At 44.6% G+C, this 9,254-nt stretch overlaps 1 pseudogene; it reads left to right on the forward strand.

Moving 5' to 3' along the window:
* Nucleotides 1-5,291: 5,291 nt before the first annotated feature.
* The window catches only part of LOC109387159 (high mobility group protein B1-like), an 11,944-nt pseudogene continuing 7,981 nt past the window's right edge, over nucleotides 5,292-9,254 (forward strand).

Consider the following 9,254-nt stretch of genomic DNA (forward strand, 5'->3'; position numbering starts at 1 on the left):
CCACCCCCACCGCCCCACCCCGATCCACGTTCATGAAGCAGCTCCCAGCAAGTTAAAGGAAAGCCACTGGGAGGAGGCCTGTGATAAAACATCATCTCCCAATGTCCTAACCAGGGTTTCTCAGCTTCAAGACACGTTTGGCGCTGGATAATCCTTTGCTGTGTGGGCTGGCCTTCTGCACACAGTAGGACGTCAGCAGAATCCCTGGCCTCCACACACCAGATGCCATAGTACCACCTCCCCCACCTCTTGTGACAACTAACAACATCTCCACATACCGTTAAAGGTCCCCTGGAGGGGGTGGGGCACATCACCCCAGGATGAGAACTATTGAGAGCTCACCCTAAGAAGACATCTTACCACATAAACCATGTATTTCGACCCACGTGACAGGGAAATCACACCCATGTTTGAAATACATAGCTGAAATGTTTTAGTTTCATTATTGCTTACCATTATAGTTTTGTTTTTAAGTTGACCTTTCTCAAAGTGCAGGGGTGGGGATGGAGGTTGGAATGCCCCAAAGGTTGACAATGGGCACTAATTCTTTTTTCATCTTTTAAGTACTGTCAGTTGTAAATATTTTGACCTCATACTTAAAAGTTGGTACTTAAGTGTTTACACGTAAAAGGATATGAGAAATGGGATTTGCTTGAAAATACCCCAGCAATTAAAAAGAAAAGAGGGGGCGGGGCGTGGGGATGAAACAGCACAACACTGATAATTGGTGACAAGCACAGGAATGTTCCTACTATTCTCTCTACTTCATATGTTTGAAATTTTCCAAAATCAAAAGTTTTAAAAGCCCATGACACTGATGTAAAACGGCATTATTTCTGAAATTTGTTTTTAAGATAGTCTAACTTAAAGGGGGACGGACAGGTAGAAATAAAACAAGAGCACCAAAAATATGGGTAACTGTGCCCACTGGGCCGTGGGGGGAAATGTGGAGGTTCGTTCTGTCCTTGTACTGGGTACAGGTCTGACCATTTGCATGATAAAAAAATTTTTTAATTCATGCTTGTATGTACGAAGTTATTTAAGGTGGCACTATTTGCAAGAGAAAAAGATAAAAACTTCACACAATGTCTATCAAAAGGGAATTAGGTGAATAAATTGTCCTGAAAAAAAAGGGGGGCAAGATGCAAGCATCCACAATATGACCCTGGTTTAAAAAAACAAACAAACTCCAGAAGCAATCAAAGAAAACTTTAACATCACTAGAAACCTGGAGGCCGGGACAGGGATGGGACAGTATCTTTTCACCATCCCTTTGAAACTTTTCTGAGACTTGTAAATGAATTATGTCAGGGAAAAAAATTAAAGTAACAAAAAAAGTCTGTGTAGCCTCTGGGCCCTTCCTTGAAGAGATGACTTCAGGGACCAGCAAGTTTTTTTCTATTTTAAGGCAGAGCTAATGTAGTCAGAATTTTAGAGCTCAACCGCACCCAGAGTAGCACTTGGGGTCCACAGCAGCCAGGCAGGAAGGGCTGGGACAAAAGGAAAGACACCAAAATGCAGGAAGTGTTACTCCTCTCTCCTCCGCGCATGGCATACCTTTCTCCCCACCTCTGTCCAGACAGGTGAGAAATTAGCTCGAGGTTCGAGGTTCACTCAAAAAGTAAATCTGCTGACTAAGAGACTCCTGGGTAATGATAATCTGCCAAGTTAATAGCCTTAGAGCCGGTTCCCCAGAAAGTGCTAGAAAACCTTGAACCTTGACCTCATAGGGACAAAAGGCAGGTGGCAAAGAGCTGACAACTCAGGTAAGTGACACAGACTCTTAAAAGCATGAAATCCACACTCCTTTACATATTCAAAGATTTGAGAACTTAGTATCAGATGATATTTAAGTGTATGATAGAATGGTTTTACATTCTGTAGTTTTTCCCAAAAATTTTATGATGAAACCTTTTACACACACACTCAAGTTAAAAATTTTTTTACAGTGAACACCGTATCCATACACAGTACCTATATTCTACAATTACTATTGTATTTGGCTCTATTTATCACATCTGCCCATCCTTCTCCTTCTGTCCTTCCATCATCCTGTGTTATTTTCATAAATTGCAAAGTGATATAACAATTCATCAATTATAATTCACAACTAGACACTTTGCATACATATCATTGCCTAGAGTTCAACATTTGTTTACAGTTTTGGTTTTTTTTAAAGTAGCATGCACACATTTTAAAGCACGGTTTGACAAATGATACATTCATGCAGCCCAGACAGGCTCCCGTCATGACATGGACTTTATGTCACTGTCACTCCTCATACCCCTTCCTCATCCAACCCCTGCCCCACCCCCATCCCAAACAACCACTGTTCTGAGTTTTTTGTTTTTCTTCACCTTAGTTTTACCTCTGAAATAAGCCTCCCTCATCTCCCATTCTGAAAGAAAGAAAAACATCTACGATTTATATACCATCTTATTTTGGGATCCAGTTAAAATCTGGCCTCAATTTTAAAGTGAGAGAAAGAATTTGATCAAGTTAACCCAACAGCCAGTTTCCTTATCCAAACTCAGCTGCACATGACAGGTGTCCACCCCCTCCTTGAAACTGGGATTAGCTGACCTCTAAACGTGACAGCTCTGGGGCTTTATCAGAGCCCTTTCACTCTCCCAGTCACTCTCTGCTTGGGGGCCTCCCGCACTGCCCAGATGTTAAATACCCTCATCTAGGGCCGCGACAACTCCCCACATCCATCCCCAGGCAGAGCTTGATGCCCTCCACCTATGTGATAGTTCTACTTGGATGTCTCACAGACATCACAAAAGGTTTGAAAAGTATTTTCAACTATGACAGTGAAAAGAAATGTCTCCTTCCCCAACCCTGTCACTCAGCCACCCATGTGCCCTTCCTGAGGGCAACCAGCCATCGTCACCAGTCCCTTCTGTGACCTGACAAAGATAGGCTGTGGAACAATACTGAACTTGATGGTGATGGTGGTTACATGAAGCTATGCATGGATGATACTGCGCACGCGCACACACACACACAGTGCATGTAAAAACTGCTGAAAACTGAGTAAGGTCTAGTTTGGTTAACAGTATTATACCCACATCAATTTCCTGGCTTTGATGTCACACTATATTTATATAAGATGGCACCGCTGGGGGAAGCAAATGAAGGGTTCACAAGACTACATACTTTTGCAATTTCCTGGGAGCCTATAATTATTTCAGAATAAAAGCTAAAAGCAGTCCGTGCATTATGTTATTTTTTATACAACCTGGGGCTCCTAACACATTCTGAGCCTTGCTTTTTTCACAGAGAACCGGATCTTGAAGGTCATTCCATATCAGTACCTAGAAAGTTGCTTTATCTTGAACAGCCATGTAGCCTGGTGTAGCCTGTTCCAGGATTCGGCTGGACTGTAACCTCACCAGGCCTCTGGTGGTGGACATTTTGGTTGTTTCCAATCTTTAAGACTCACCAGGTATACAGGACATTTCATATATGTGTATCTTTAAAGAGTTTCTGTGGGGGGCTGGCCGAGTGGCGCATTGGTTAAGAACTGGCTTGGGACACCAGAGGGCCCCGGTTCAGATCCCACATATGAAGGCCAGTGATGCTGCCCTCTACAGCTAAGATGCTGAACAACAGCTCAACCTGGAGCTGGGCTGCCATGAATTGCCAGCGATGGCGTAGCTACAGCCCCTGCTGCAGTGGGTTGCCATGGGCTACCATGTGTAGCCAGCAGCCAGCGTGAGTGGCCCTCAAGCCGCACTAAGCGGCCATCCAGAAGCCGGCGACTGATCTGCCTCGCCCGGGAAGAGCGCAATGATGGTGCCAACTTGGGCCAGTGAAGCAACGTCCTCCACAACTANTCCAAGGCTGACCCTGTAACCTGTATACGTTTTAGAAAATGCAAGGTACACTGGGCGATGGAAATTAACCTGCCTCTTCCTCTTCCTCAGCTCTTCCTCGCGAGTCAGAGAGGGAAGCTGCCTTTACGAGGGAACTCTGCAATCCATTTGACCAGCTTCCCTGGGCAAAATGTTCTCTCCACATTTCCTCCACTGGGAGGGAAATTTTACTGCCTGTCAGCGCTCTGGCGTCCTTCTCCGTTAACTTACACGGTGAAGTCCCTCCAGACTCTCTCCAGACCCTTCCTCTCCTGAAGAGGCACGTTCAGAGCCAGCTCAAAGGGTTTGCTCGGACGACCACCTTCAAGGCCATGGAAGGCGCTGGGGGTGCGACACTGGATGAAAGGCGCCACCTCGTGAATGAAACACTCTTCTAACTTTAAGTGGGTCTGGCGCTTTCAAAGGGTTTTTGAGGAAAGCGTCCCTCTAACACCGAACATTTTCCCTTTGGGTTACTTTTAGAAGGTCCTGTAAAGTGGAGTATCTGGTAGCTAGTATCCATTGCTTCAGCGAAACAAAGAGACATGATAAAGACTCATGCACAGAATTCATAATAAAACAGAAGGGTTTGACAGCAAAGCTGAGGAATCAAATTGAAATAAATTTCTATTCCAATCCCTCCCAAAAGTAATTCATTTGAAAAAACAAGGTGAAGCATGCCCATAAGTGTTTCTCGAGTCTCTATTTGTTTTTTTCCAGATAACTCATAAAATTCCCATCCACCTGAAAACTGTCCTAGGACCACACACCTACTAAAGGGAAGGCAAAAAGAGAGGACCATTTACATTTCATTACGACAATGAGCATTGAAGGGTGCCAGTTTCAACCTGAGTTACTACTCCTTTCTAATGATTTGAAATGCCTAATTTAAAATAAAAAGTGGCTTGGGGCAGGCTGAGTGGCGCGTTGGTTAAGAGCTGGCTTGGGACGCCAGAGGGCCCNGGGGGGGATGAGATTCCACCCCCAACCCTACAGGGGAACAAGATGGGGAGTAAATCAACGAGAGACAGTGATAGAGAGAAAAACCTGAAACCATAAGCGATTCCTGAGCAGTGCGATGATGACAGCAGAAAGCAAGTCGGACCCACCTCATCAGACCTCATCTCCTTCAATGAAAAGGAAATGGGGAGTGAGGGAGCTTTCAACAGGGAGCTTTAAAGCAAGAAATCCAATTAGACTGAATGTCATTAACTTGACTAACCTCTACAACATCATCTTTCTGGGAGCCAGCTGATTTAAAATTATTACTCATGCGAAAGTTTCATGTAAGGATGAAATGTACCCTGGATCTGCACTACAACCCCTGTGAGTATTTACTCAGGGCCTGTTAGGTGAGACTCATTATACTAAAGTCTAGTACAATGTACAGTGCCAGTAACTGGACGATGTGCTCATAGTCAGGACATTTTGGCCATGCACGACAGCTTTAGGAAGCAGCTCCCATTAACACAAGACAGCCGGGTAAGTGAAATGTGATTGCAACACATGGCACAGAAACGATAGCTAACACTTAGTGCTCTTACCGCATGCCAGGCATTGTTTTAAGTGCTTCACATGTATTAAGTCACTTAACCCTCATAATAACCTTAAGACCTAGGTCCTATGAGGAAACTGAAGCACAGAGAAGTGACACAAGCAGTCCAGAATCACACAGCTAGCAAGTGGCAGAGCCAGATTTCAGAGCCAGACAGGCGGGCTCCAAGCCTGAACTCTCCCCACCCCCCCGGGCCCCCCCCCAATGTTCTGCCCTGTAAGTGCCAGTGACGCCTGGAAGAGGGGAAGCACGGCTAAGCTGGCCCTGGGCTGGGTTCTCAAATACCAATACAGCTCTGACAGTCAGGTGGGCACGTGAAAGCCACCCAAGAGGAATGGAATAAACACAGGCCCGCACACACAGTGACAGTAGTGTTCAAGGACAATCATTTAAAGCAATTTAGACAATGCAGAGGGTTTGCACAGCAATACAGTGAGCTAGGGAGTTAGGAAACCACTCCAGGGAAAGTCTTTACCTGGAAATCGGCTCTGCCCTTGCCATAATATATTGGGCCATCAGAAAAGTCATGACGCATTTTTGCAACGAAAAACATAGAAAAAATATGTCATGACTTTTCTGACAACCCAATATTCAGATACCAAGGAATAAATATTCAAGAGCCTTACTTACAAGATGTACTAACACAGGACCAGAGAAAGTGCCCCCAAGGAATGTGGCACCATGCATGTATTTTTGCCTTAAAAGGTATTCCTATCATTTAAGTGAAAAATTATAATTACCAGTCTGCATTCAACTCCATCCTCAGACCCAAGCCTCTCTGTGTAATCGCATAAATAAACAAATTAAGTAAAAAGTAGTTAAAGTTACATTACTGTCAATCCTGCCTTGCAACAGTGTTAGCTCACTCTGGCAACACTTAACAGCCTATGGATACAAAGAAACCCTCCTGTCAGCAAACCAGGCATGACACATTATTACAGATGTTCTACCACCTTCTTGAAACAGTATCTCTCCTACTGGATACTTTTCCAGACGGCTTTTCCCTTTTACTGAAAACAAAAAGGTCCTGATGGAAGCTGTGCTAAGAATACATCAGGAAGGTAATTTCATGTTTTTGCTCCCCCTATTCATTTTGAAATTGCTGTCAGATACAACATGTGCCAACTGCCTCCTACAGTACCCAGCCCTGCTAAGGCACAGGGCACATCTCGCCTCATACACCAACTGTGTGTGGGAGGAATCAACGAGAAAGATGTGAAGTTTCAAGACAAACGGTTTTGCCCAGAGTCACCCAGACCATCAATGACATGCCCAGGACTACAGATGAAGTCTTCTCAAGGTCCACATTAATATCCTCTTCCAAATTCAGGTATTCTCATAAAATACAAAGCATTGTTCTAAGTGTTTTACACGTATTAAATCATGTAATTCTTGTAATAACCTGAAGACCTAGGTCCTATGAGGAAGCTGACGCACAGAGAAGTGATACAAGCCGTCCAGGATCACACAGCTAGCAAGTGGCGGAGCCAGATTTCAGAGCCAGACAGGCGGGCTCCAAGCCCTAACTCTTTTCCCCCACACTGTTCTGCCCCGTAAGTGCCAGTGCCGCCTGGAGGAGGGGGAACATGGCTAATCTGGCCCTGGGCTGGGCTCTCAAAGGCAAATACAGCTCTGACAGTCAGATATACACACATACACACACGCACTTACAAGGTGGAAAGTTCGCAAACTTAGTTGTCCAACCTCGTATATACATATACGTGTGTAAAATAGAAAAATTGCTGCCTCTCTCTTACTGGTCCCAAAACATAGTTCCTGAGGCTTCACAAGGTATGTGAAATTAATGTATATATTGATTAACTAAGCAACACACTGTTAAACTTGTAACAAAATAAAAAAACAAATTTCTTGTTGGGATAAAACCTGGTAAGGATAAGTAGGCTTGTTTCTTTACATCAAAGAAAATCAGATTACTATTTTAATATTTCTCCCCCTAAAAATATTAAAGTTTTTTTCTTTATTTATAAACGCCTCACACCTTAGAGAAAACAAATTTCACTTCCAATCCTAAGATTCTGTAGAAAACATATTTTCATTAAAACGAAAACAAAACATTTCAAGATGTTATCTAGAAAACAAGTTTGTGCACATCAACTTTCTCTAGAAAGCCCATTCTAGAGTGTCCGAGGCACCAGGGTGCAGACATCTTTTGTTTCTCTAATCCTTTATTAGAAAGCTCAAAACTTTCCAACAGGCACTCTCACCATTCCTAGAGTTGAGATTCTATCCTAATTGATTCTCTCCCACTTACAATATGGATTTAAAATCAGGTTTCAAAATCTGAAACTAAGAATTTATGGAACAATATGGTCGACAACCACCATGTTTATTGGCAAAAACTGACATTATCTGAGGCATGGGAAGGGAAAAGGGTGTATGTATGTAGGTCAGGGCATGAGCCAGTCCCCAAGTAAAGTCACAGTAACTCAGAGTAAGGCATGAGCTCTCCAGTTCATTTAGGTGACAGAGGCCCCTCCAAATTAACACGCGCTTTGCAGGACACACACGAAAAAATTAAAAATATTCAGCCTCAATAACTCACAACCTGAGTCAAATCTTATAGGATGATTTCCAGACTCCAATACACAGCAGATAAAGAAAAATTTTCAAGAAAATTCTGTCCATTCACTTGAATTATTCTGCATATTAGGTCAAGATCCTCATTGTGCAATTAGCTCAAAAGTTCAGTTCAGCTGAGGGTGAGAAGGAAGAGGCAGGGGACAGGAGGCCACATGCCATCAGAGAAGCAGGAAAAGATAGGCAGATGGCATAGGCACCCTGCCCCCATTCCGAGGCTCTGTTTGAGCACTGTCCAACAGAAATACAATGCGGGCCACATGGCTAATTTTAAATTTTCAAGTAGCCACAATTAACAAAAGTAAAAAGAAGCCAGTGATGCTAACTTTATTAATATATGTTAGCCAACCCAATACGTTCAAAATATTATCATCCCAGCACGTATTTAAGCATAAAAAATTATAAACAGTTTACTTTGTTTTTCATAGCAAGTGTTTAACATCAGGTGTGTCTTTTTCACCAGGAACATACTTCAGTTCGACCTAACCACATTCCAGTGCTCAAGAGTCCCATGGGCCACTGGCCACCTTCCTGGGCAGCAAAGGTCTAGCTCAAGCAGGTCCTTGGTCTTTAAATACCTAACACGGGTACCTTCTTTCATCCCTAAGCATGGGGGGGGGAGGGGGGGACGGGAAAAATACCCAACTACTGATAAATTCACCCAATTAGGGCGCAGGCGCAACCTCTGGGGCCCAGCCATCGCTGTCGAGGTTGACCACACCCCTGCGCTGACCATCCCCAACAGGAAATTCACGCTAAGGGCAACTGACAGGTCCTCATTTTTTAAGGGTGGGTGAAAGACACCTAAACCCTCGCAGTCTCCGCATCCACAATGGACAGGAAACCATTCGCCGCGCGTCCTGGATGTGCGTCCGGCGCAAAAAAAAAAAAAAAAGGGATTAACCCAAAATAAATGAGCGACGCACTCCGCGTGCAACCTTCCCGCCTCCAAACCCAAGAGACTGAACTAGGGGACCGACGATCACCGAAACAGACCCAAATAATGAAAACAACATTTTTTTTAAGTGAAATAACCAGAAAGGAGGTTATCTGGTCAACGGAAATGCATGCAGGCATGGGATGGAAGGGAGCAGCACCCCTTTTCACCCCGCGTCCCGGGGCCGCGCCCCCTCCCCCCCACCCTGAGTGAGCCCCCCGCCGCCACGAGGGAAGCGGATGGGGGAGGACTCCGGGGACCCCGCGCGCGCGCCCATGTCCGCCCGCCCGGCCGGGGCGCGGACGGG

The sequence above is a fragment of the Hipposideros armiger genome, unplaced genomic scaffold, assembly GCF_001890085.2.
Source record: "Hipposideros armiger isolate ML-2016 unplaced genomic scaffold, ASM189008v1 scaffold_149, whole genome shotgun sequence".
In the NCBI taxonomy this organism is placed as follows: Eukaryota; Metazoa; Chordata; class Mammalia; order Chiroptera; family Hipposideridae; genus Hipposideros; species Hipposideros armiger.